Source organism: Camelina sativa, chromosome 5, assembly GCF_000633955.1.
Source record: "Camelina sativa cultivar DH55 chromosome 5, Cs, whole genome shotgun sequence".
NCBI classification, from domain to species: Eukaryota; Viridiplantae; Streptophyta; class Magnoliopsida; order Brassicales; family Brassicaceae; genus Camelina; species Camelina sativa.
Genome location: NC_025689.1, coordinates 10,997,126 through 11,008,527, shown reverse-complemented (window position 1 = coordinate 11,008,527; position 11,402 = coordinate 10,997,126). Strand labels below are relative to the sequence as shown.

The 11,402-nt window shown below is 31.8% G+C and overlaps 2 pseudogenes; both read right to left on the bottom strand.

Moving 5' to 3' along the window:
• The window catches only part of LOC104789127, a 2,684-nt pseudogene extending 2,132 nt beyond the window's left edge, over positions 1-552 (bottom strand).
• On the bottom strand, positions 6,143-6,743 carry LOC104789126 (annotated as a pseudogene).

Below are 11,402 nucleotides of genomic sequence, written 5' to 3'. Positions count from 1 at the left end.
CCAACAAGCTGAAGCCGATCCAAGAAGCCGACTTTGAGGCACCACTTTGAAGAGGTGATGGAGCCATCTGATGCTGATACTGTGGACCGTTGGCTGGTGAAGGAGACGAGGAAGAGCTAGGTGATCGGACAGGTCCAGGAACCGGAGCAGCGACGTGACCCAACGAGGCTGGCAAGACATGGATTTGAAGCTTCTGCCCCGACTTGCAGTGACCAGGAACTCCGCATATGAACTGTTGGACTTCCGGTTTGGTTAGAATGATTGAGTCAGACCCGGTATTGTATGTCACAAGTGGTTTAGACGATTCACACAGCTGAAAATCATTGTGAGTGACTTCAGTGACGTCGTGGAAATTGTTGTTGTATGAGAAGACCAAAGAGTCTCCTGACTTGAAAAGTTCTTGATGATGCCCAAGCCTCGTAATCAACTTCTATCATCGTCCATCCCTTTAAGTCTCCGACCTTGTGAACGGTTCCTCCAAGGGTAATTCCAAAAAGAGTTTGCAAGAGTCAAGAAAGAAGTAAAAAACATGTTCTTCTTAGTCAAAGCCATGATAGTGTTTTTGGTTCTTAACTTGGGAATGAGAGAAATAAGTCTGAGAGAGATGATTAATGGACGTAATGAATTTGTTTGGTGACAAGTTGAGAAGGGTCTATATGTTTTTTATATAGAGCCGAGGGGTCGGTAGAGGTAATCCTATTCCTGTTGGGATTTGAAAATTAGTTTGATAGTAATTCTTAGTGACTATTTTATTATGTGTTGTTTACGTAATATCTTTCCCTTTTTCGATATTCGAGATGGATACCATGACGTATCTAATATGAAAATTTTCAGCAGTTTTGTTTTAACAATAAATTTGATTTTAGATATATTTAAAAAAAAATTTGTTTAGAATTAAAAATAAAAGCATTGATATCATTAACAAAAGAATCTATATATATAAAGTTGGCTTTTCTCTCTTCTCCTTTCTCCACCTCATCACTTACAAATTAATTCATATCATCAATAGAACATAAAATCTAAAGTAAATGTATCAATTAATTCACTCATTTTTAATTATTATAAAAACAACAATTTATAATAATTTAAACTAAAATATAAATTAAAAACAAAATGAAAAAAATACAACAAAAAAAATATCAAAGTAAAATATGAATAGAGATTACATAAATATAAAATTAGATATTTCTATCATACCATATAAAAAATGTGTAAATATTTGTAAAAGGCGAGAAATAGGGGAAAAATAAAGCTATTATCTATTTAATTGAATAACAATTACTTTCAAGAGTTACAATTATTAAGATAAAGAAAGAAAGATTTTTTTTAGAAATCAAACACAAAAATTTAAAGGTTTTTTAAGATCAAGAGGTTATTCAATTCTTGCTTTTAAATTATAAATTAATTTTATTAATTAAAAGTCTGTATATAATATTATTTTCAGTTAAAGTATAATATAATCAATAATATATCTATATATATGTATGTAAAACTTGAGACTATGTTTGTTAGTGCTAAATTGTATATTCAATTAAAACCAGAAGGATTTGGTGTATATTATTATTTAGAATTCAAAATAATATATATAATTAAAATAGTTTGAGCGATCTATGTTATATATCGTTTTCAAAATTTTAAAATGGTGAAATTTGTTAAACAAAGGTATATCCAAAAAAGAAAAAAATATTAATCAAGTGCTCAAAAATTAAAATAATATATATATATTTAAGAGAATTATATAATGTTACATGAAATTAAAAAAATATTAATGAAAGCATATTCTGAACATCACACATGCAGAAAATATAGTAAAAAAAACTAAGAAGAAATTTGAGAAAGTTAGTTGTAATAAAAACAATCATAATAGTAGTGGTAGATTGTAGAATTTTAATTAAAACTTTAAAAGAGTTCTATTTTTAGAAAAAAATACATTTTTAAAAGTTAAAGTAATCTTTAGAGTTAGTAGATTTAGGAGAATACAAATAAAAGAACATTACATGGATAGAGAGTAGACTATACATATTTTAAAAGTAAAAAAAATTATATATATGAACATAATTTTTTTTTGTCAAACAGTTAAGATAAAATGTAATATTTGATGTTATAATATGGTATTTATGGATAGAAACAAGTCCAATTATGAGATTTATTACTAGAAATAAATTGTTACGTGTAGTAAAACATTGTTAAAGAAATTTGTGACAAAGAGTGAGTATATTTTCTAAGATTTTTTTACGTCTATGTTCGTAAGTAATGATCATTCAACCGATAAAAACAAACGAATATTGGAAGATGAAAAAGATGAAAAATAGTTATGATATGTTTTTATAATCAATATATTGTAAGTGAGATAATAGAATGTGAAAAGCAGTATTTGAAAAAGATGACAAGTGTATATAAAAAATAAAGAAAAAAATAATTGTAAAAAATGTTAAACAAAATAGATAAGTTAGATATCGATTAATAAAATATTTTTGACATCTATATAGATTTATATTTTTAATATTAATAATTATAATTATATTCAACAGGTTGCATTAATAATAATAAAATATAGTCCCGCGTAACGCGCGGGTTATAAATCTAGTCTATATATATAAAGTTATATTTTCTCACTCTGGTGCTGCCACAATAGCTATTTTTTCTTTAATTTTATGGGCCTTAAAGATTTTAATAAATCCTATAAACAATCATACAAATAACATGATCCATTAGAGTTCATCTAAAGTCTGTAAAGTCTGTAGGCCCAACACTATTTCATCGAAAGTCTCTTGACCCAACACTATTTTAAAATCATATGGATTCAACCTGATAAATTTTTGGGACGGCGGTGTGAAGAACGTTCCACCTTCACACGTTTCTCTCCTCCTTAACCCTCGATCCATGTCGTTTCACCATCCGATGCTGCAACGCATACCATTCAATTTCAATTTCTCCCCTTCTCTACACATCCTTTCATGTCTTCCGTCACCAGTGCAATGACTTCATTTGTAACGGCCTAATTATGTTGTTCCAAAAACAAATATTCTATCTATAGAGAACATCTACCTCTTGATCATAATTCGAAAAAGCATTAAGTAGGGAGCAAACAAAATAGGGATTAACGAGACTCTAATTTTATTATTCAACCATAAAAAAAAAGAATAATAAAAAAAAAGAATAGAGTATCTACCCGATATATATGAAGTACTACACTGAATTTGAAATAATATTATTACCTATTGGTACGTAACTTTCTTTCATGTATCGTTTATGCTTTGTTCTTTTACATATATGTGCATCATATGGTTAACACATATAATTATAAGAGACAAATAAAATATTTTCCTAGGTCAAGAAGACAAGAACTATTATTAGAATCTCCATTGATACTGCAATTATATATCATCATTTCTAGCTACAAAAACATCCACCTTAGCAATTTTTTTCTTACTTTAAATAAATTTAAAATATTTATTTAGTGCATATTTATGTTAATTATAATTAATAGAAAGTTTAAATAAAAATAATTATGTAAAATAAATAAAATATCAAAATAAGAAAACAATACTATAATTTTTTATTAGTGGTAATAATATATTTAAAATTTTCTACTAAACTGATCATAATTTAAAATTTTAAATGTATTATTGCGTTTTAGAGTGGAAGTAAATTTTAAATTTATGGTAGAATAAAAAAAAATTATGTAATTTTATATTATTGAGTTTTAAAATGGAAGTAAAATTTAAATTTATGCTAGAATCATTTTTTTATGTAATTGTGTATTATCAAGTTTTTGAATGGAAGTAAAACTTAAATTATGGTAGAATAAAAATAATAATGTAATTGTATTTATAAAATTTTAAACAGGAAAAATAAAATTTAAAGTGAAATATTATTTCATAACATGATCAAAAAGAAAAACAAATTTGATATTTCATCAATTAGATCAAATGCTTCTTATCCAAATTTAAGTTTTGAAAGATAGTAATTAAAGAGAAAATAGTTATAATATGTCTTGAAAATCATTTTACAGTCTAATATGTGTTATATGTGAGTCAATAGAAAGTGGAAAAAAATAGATGTCAAAAGGAGTGCATCATCAATAATGACAAAAGAATTATAGTTAAAAGTGTTTGAAAATAAATTAGTAAAACTTGAAAATATAATAATACACAATTACACATGAATAAATTAAAATCTCTGACATCTCATTTATTGTGTGAAACAAATGAGTTTGTAAAAAAATAAATGACATACATTATTAAATAGATTATTAGATTCTAAGTCGGGTTTAACCATTTGGCCATATAATCATGGAAAGTAGGATAAGATAGGCAAATTCATGAATTGGTCGTTTATGGTACGTTGCAATTACTTCGATGGGTAAAGCAAACTCGGTAAAAATGTTATAACGATATGATATTATATTTTACCTTTACACTAAGCAATATTCATGAAATTTAGTATATTTAAATTTATACGGAATAATATTATGTTATTATCAACATCTAATCATAAATAGTATATACAATTAGATCAACAATCGATCAACATCAAAACCTTTAAAAAATGTTTTGATGAAATATAAATAAGAGATAAACTCTCTTAATGATAAAAGATCTTGAAGTAGTCATCAATATCGTTTATTTTACTTAATATTACCACATGACATATATTACAAAGATTCACCCTCAAAACTTTGAATAATTATATTTAAGCTCAAGAAATTATATTAATAAAAAAAAATTAAATTAAAATCCTGCACTTGCGCGGGTACAAATTATAGTTATAAATAAAATAAAGAAATGAATGACTGAAAACATAACAAAAAGAATTATGACGTAGGCAAAATCTACATAACATATCTTTGATGACACCTAATGTTATAAACTTAGGTGATGGGAAGGATTGGTATTTATTCTTATAATCATGAAGTTATTGGTTACATATGATTTTGATTTTGAGGATCATCATAATTCATGAACGTTGCACGGTTGAAAATGTATAACTGAAGAAAATATTTATAAAAGAAAATGGATACGACAAAAGAAGCATTTTTTTGCAAATACTGAAATACTGTACCCTTAAATATTATTTAGTAAACAAATCATGATATAGCTAGCTATCAAGTGTCCATTTAGAAAGTGTTTGTGCTTGTGCCTGCCGCCGATTTATGGATCTTAATTTCTTCATCTACGGTTTTCGTAATATTTCCTCCGTTTCATAAAAAATGTTATTTTGACATAGGGTACACAAATTAAGAAAAATTAAAATTATATAAATATACATTTATTTAATGAGTAGTTAATTTTTTTAAGTTTAATAAAAAGAATTTTGGGTTAAGGATAAAATAAGTCATTTGATTTAAAATATCATATTGAAAATGTAATGTAATATTTTTTATGAAAAAAAAATGATAGTCTTTATGAAACAGAGAGAATATATATTAGTAATAAAACTTGACTTTAAATGAAATATACTACGAAATCTAGCTAATAATTCTCGATCTTATAGTTTCATACCATAAAACGTTTGTTAGAATGTCGGAAAGAATATAGATGAACAACAATTTGTGAATTAGCTAGTCAAATCTGTAAATTTAATGATTGTTTTACCTTATTTATTTGTATAGCTAACATTATAAAAAAGACTAAAATATATTTTGGTGTTCAGGAATATATGAGTTAATATGATTCGTTTATGGAGTATATGTTTTCATCTTTTTAATGCTTATGTGGTATCTATTTGAATATTCGATTTTCCTAAAAACAATTTTTGTAATTATTGCAAAAATACAGATTTTTTGTGTGTGATATATATGAAGATTGTCGTTTAATAAAATGTTAAACTATACTCCTACAAGACCTTGAAAATTTACTAATTAATTTACTTTTCCGATGTCTCATACTATATAATAATGGACTACAATTCAACAGGCTAATTTTTCGGCTGCTAAAATATAAGAAATTAAGTAGTACGTATTTGTGAGAGCACAAGAAGAAAAATAAAGATATTACATTAGTTATTGAGTAAACAAAAACACTAGAGAAGGAAAAAAACCTACAACTCAATCAAAACGTAAGAAGTACAACCAAAAGAATAAACAAAACCACTAGAGAAGGAAAATAACTACAACTCAGTCTAAACGTGTATGAATCTATCAAACTAAAAGAATAAAGAAAAGAATAGAAAGCAAGTTGGATCCGATCCAAACAATATTAGAGGCTGAAGCTGCGTTATGTGGAGCTAGCTTGTGATGGTCCCATCTGATACTGTGGAGCATTATTGACCGGTGAATCAGCTAACGGAGATGGTGGAAGAGACGAGGAAGAGCTTGACTGGTCGAGGAACTGGAGCAGCCACGGCACCCAAGGAGGCCGGCAAGACATGGATTTGAAGCTTCTGTCCCAACATGCAGTGATTAGGAACCCCGCATATGAATTGTTGGAGTCCCGGTTTGGTTAGAATGATGGTATCAGATCCGGTATGGTATTTTGTCAGCGGGTTAGACGATTCACACTGCTGAAAATCATTGTAAGTGAGTTCAGCGACGTCGTGGAAATTGTTGTTGTATGAGAAGACCAAAGAGTCTCCGACTTGAAAAGTTCTTGATGATGCCCAAGACTCGTAATCAACATCTATCATCGTCCATCCCTTCGAGTCTCCGACCTTATGAACGGTTCCTCCAATATGGTAACTCCAAAAAGAGTTACAAGAATCAATAAAGAAGTAAAAAACATGTTCTCCTTAATCAAAGCCATGATTGTGTTTTTGGTTCTTAACTTTGGAATGAGAGAAACAAATTTGAGAGAGATTATTAAGAGAAATAATGAGTTCATTTGGTGAGAGATTGAGAAGGGGTCTACATGTTTCTTATATAGAGTCGAGGGGGTCGGTTGAGATCGATAATCCTATCCCTTTTGGAATTTGAAGATTAATTTGATAATTTCTAGTGATTATTTGATTATGTTTTATTTACGTAATATCTTTCTTTCTTTCCATATTCGAGATGGATACCACGACCTTTTTGATATGAATTTCCTATTTTTCCAACAGTTTTGTTTTTAACAAGAAATTTGTTCAAAAATTAAAGATAAAGGATTGATATTATTAACAAAAATATTATAACATCTAAACACTAACCATTATTTATAAACCCAAACTGAAATATAATTTTGTTTAATTGTATAATTTAAACTCTAACCACTATTTCATAAACCTAAACTGAAATACAATTTTGTTTAATTGTAATATCTAAACCTTAAACCCTAACCACTCTTTTATAAACTCAAACGATCATATAATTTTGTTTAATTGTAAAATTTAAAACCTAAACCCTAACTCCCTTTCTATAAACCCAAACCGATATATAATTTTGTTTAATTGTAAAATATAAACTCTAAATCCTAACTACTCTTTTGTAAGCCCAAACCGACATATAATTTTGTTTAATTGTAAAATCTAACCTTAATAATTTTGTTTCAATATAAAATCTAAACTTTCACTACTCTTTTGTAAACCCACACTGATGTGTCTGTATTTTATAAGATTTTAACTATAGTTTTTATACTTGTTTTGAGTCTTTTATAAAGTCCAAGTGTGCTTTTTGGTCTTTTGAGAGTTTGTACAGGTTCTAGGTTACTTTGGAAGGAAACTTAGTGTTTAGGGGATGAAAACATGCATCTGGAGCCAATTTGGTGAAGACTGATCGAACTAGCAAGCAGATGGAGAAAATCCAGGATCGGCTGATCCGCATTCGGGATCGACCAGTCCCGTATCCGAAGCAAGTTTTCCTTTTTCGTTTTAAACCGACTTTTAGGGTTTTATTTTGATATTTAAGTTAGAAGCTCGGCCTCCAGAGACATAAGCTTTATTTTTCTAAGACACTTTGGAGAAGATTTCTAAACCCTATTTTCTATTTTTTGGCAATTCAATTATGTTATCTTCATCATTGATTTGCTGTTTCTGTTTCTCTATTGCTGAGTAGTTTTACTGTTGGGTTTCGGGTTTCAAAAGAGATTTTATGATTCTCTAACTTAGGTTGTTAGATTTGGATTGATTTATTGAGTTCTTCATCTATTGTTGTTCTTATTGCTTAAACTAGATTAGCTACCTAGTTTATGATCATAGGCTTAATTCATCTAGGCATCAAAAGTGTTGTTGAATTGCTTGAAAGAACTTAGGTGAGCAAGGTGATCCTTAGCCAACGACAGTTGAAGTTGAGGCACCTTGTGAACATAATCAAACTTGAACTTACTGCTTGCTAGGATTGTTAGATTCAAAAGACGGTTTAGAGTTTTATCAATTCCTTTCATAGATAACTAATGCTGCGACAGTAGGTTAATTTTAAATTCGAGATTTGAGTTCTAGAACGGTATTTAATGATATCCTAATCCATCATCTAATTTTGTGGTCATGTCCCCTAACTGGTTCCCTGCGCCCAATATTTCCTTTTTGATTTAGAAACAACTTATTTACTTTCCGTTTTTAATTATTACTTGCTTCACAAACTTCCTCTTTTGTCTTAGCTATATTTGATCTTGATAGTTTCATAGTGTAATTGTTTGGTCTCTGTGGATTCGATCCTGAAGTGTTACAACGACACCACTAGATCGTGGTTGAGTGTGCTTTGGGTTATAAATTGACCTTTTGATCAATTTGGCGCCTTTGCCGGGGACCAAAACGATTACCTTTGAGATTCTAGATTTAAATTTAGTCTAAGATTTATTATTTTTATTTACTAATTAGTTCTTGTGTTCGTTTTCTTGTGTTTCAGGTGCATGCAAACAAGAAGCCACAAGCCTACTGATTTGCGTAATCTGCGAAACGAAGAGTTAGCCCTACTTGAACGAGAAAACAGAAAAGCGAAAGCTAAAGCTGATAAGATGGAGGATGGACAGAATCCAGATGGTCATCAGCCTAACCCTCAAGAGGTTATTATTCCGCCACCTCCCCCTGTTCTGCAATGTCAAGCTCCACAAGAGCAGAATGCGGCTGAGCTGAACCCACCAGCAAGGCGAGCCACCTTGAGGGACGAAGATGCTCACAACAGGCTATTTGCGAATCGGTCTGCGATTCAACCTCCTGCTCCTGCGAGACAAGGCTATAAGATTAAGCACAGTCTCATCAATTTGGTTCAGAATTGTGTGTTAATGGATTAGCCTTAGAGAGCCCTCTGGACCATATTGAAGCTTTTGAGAGATTGGCTAGTACAACAAGGTCTAATGGAGTTCCATATGATTACCTCATGCTGACTTTATTCCAATTCTCTTTAGGAGATAAAGCATTGAGATGGCTAAATCTCTTGGACCGAGGATCACTTACCACTTGGGAGCAGTGTAGAGCAGCGTTTTTAAACCACTTCTACACTAAGTCACGATCAGCTATGTTAAGGAGCAAGATCACTACCTTCTCACAAGGTGGTACAGAGTCTTTTTGTGAAGCATGGGAGAAATTCAAGGAGTATATGAGGGACTGTCCTCATCATGGCTTTTCACAAGAGAATCTTATGAACATCTTCTATGGAGGAATTGACCAGAAGTACCAGATGGCACTCGATACTGCCAGCAGAGGAGATTTTTCTACTAACACTGCCACTGAAGCAAACCTCTTGATCGAAAACCTTGCAGCGAGTAACAGCAATCATAGCCATGAGTATGATCGTTCTGTGCGTGTTGTTAGCTCCATGAATACATATGTTATTAAGAGTCTCACTGCCAAGGTAGACCTTCTTTTGAAGAGAGATCAGCAAGCTGTCAACATGTGCGACGGGCAGACGGGTGCGTATCAGCAAGTTGGAGTAAATTCAGGTTTTGAGGGGACAGAGGAGCTAAACTAGGTAGAAGGACAAGGGAACTATCAGAGTCATGGGTTTAATCAGAATTATAGAAATTATCCTCATCTCTCCTACAGAAGCACTAATGTCGAGAATCCTCAAGATCAAGTGTATCCTCCACATAATCAACAAGGTAACTTCTCGCAAGGATTTTGGAACAAAGGTGTTGGATTTAATAGCTCAAATACCCAAGGATACCATGCTCCATCTGCAGCTTCACAAGATAACAAACTCGAATAGATGATGCAAGCACTGTTGGAGGGCCATAAGAAAAGTTCTGCTGAGATTAATGTCAAGATTGATAGCATGTACAATGATTTGAATGGAAAATTTGAGAGGTTGAGTTCACGTGTTGATTCCATTGATAAGAGAGTCTCTGCTATTTCTTCTAGCTCTAAGAATAAAGAGTCATGCAATGCTATCACACTCCATGGTGGGATCGAAGATGGGCAGAGTTGTGCTGTGATCAATTCATGTTTGGCATCCGTAGAGACAGGATCGATCAGTCTCGAGCCTAGATCAGCCGGTCCCATCCATTCTGATAATTCGATTTTGATCCCCAGAGATGTTGGATCAACCGATCCCCCTTATAGATCGATCGATCCCGTCAATGATGCAGAACCAATTTCAAAAAGTCCCAGATCGACCGCTCCACGTCCAGACCAGTCGGTCCCTGTTGCAGGTTTGGGAAAACCCAGCTCAGATGTTCCTGATGCAGATTCCAAGGAATCACTTCTTGTGGAACCAAAGCCCTATATGCCACAAATTCCTTTTCCAAGAAGACATGTGAAGAAACCTCTGGATGAAAAGAAGTATGGTCGGTACAAAGAAGCTATAAGTGAGTTCATCGCTGACATTCCCTTTACAGAGGCAGTAAAGCATATCTCTTTGTTGAAGAAGGTTTACAATGATGTTGTGGTTGAAGAAAAGGATTTGGTGGAGGTTAAGACGTTTTTGGCTAGAGAGAAGAACATTCATGCTCCATCTTTGAAAAGACTACCCAAGTTAGAAGATCCAGGAAAATTTGTTGTTCCATGCTCCATCTTAGGAGTAAAATTTGAGGACTCCCTTTGTGACACTAGATCCAGTGTGAACGTAATGTCTAAGGCTATTTGATAGACTAGTTTTCACCAAGGGTATCAATTCCCTATGCAGTTGTAGTACAAAGGGTTATCAATCCAAATGGTTGTTATGCTAGCAGATAGGATGCAATCAGAATTAAGCAAGTCAAGCCAAGCAATAGGGGGGTTTGGTTCTAACAGTCCTAATATAAACAGAGTAAAAGAATATGAACAAGTAAACCACACGACCTAAGCACTCGATGCAAGCAATCGAGTACATAATTGAGTGGGTTGATCGAGTATGCAAGTGAACTATGAACAGCTCGAGGTATTACTCGATACAGGTTATCGTGTACCTGGTCGGGTAAGTGGTCGAGTAAGTAAGGAAAATGCAAGAAATAAAATACGAAAGTTCCTAAGGATGGGGGTAATCGAATCCTAAGTGTTCTGGACCAATACGGATGCCTTACATGCCTCAAGCAGTTATTTCCTAGACAATGAACCTCTAAAACCTTGTCACCACA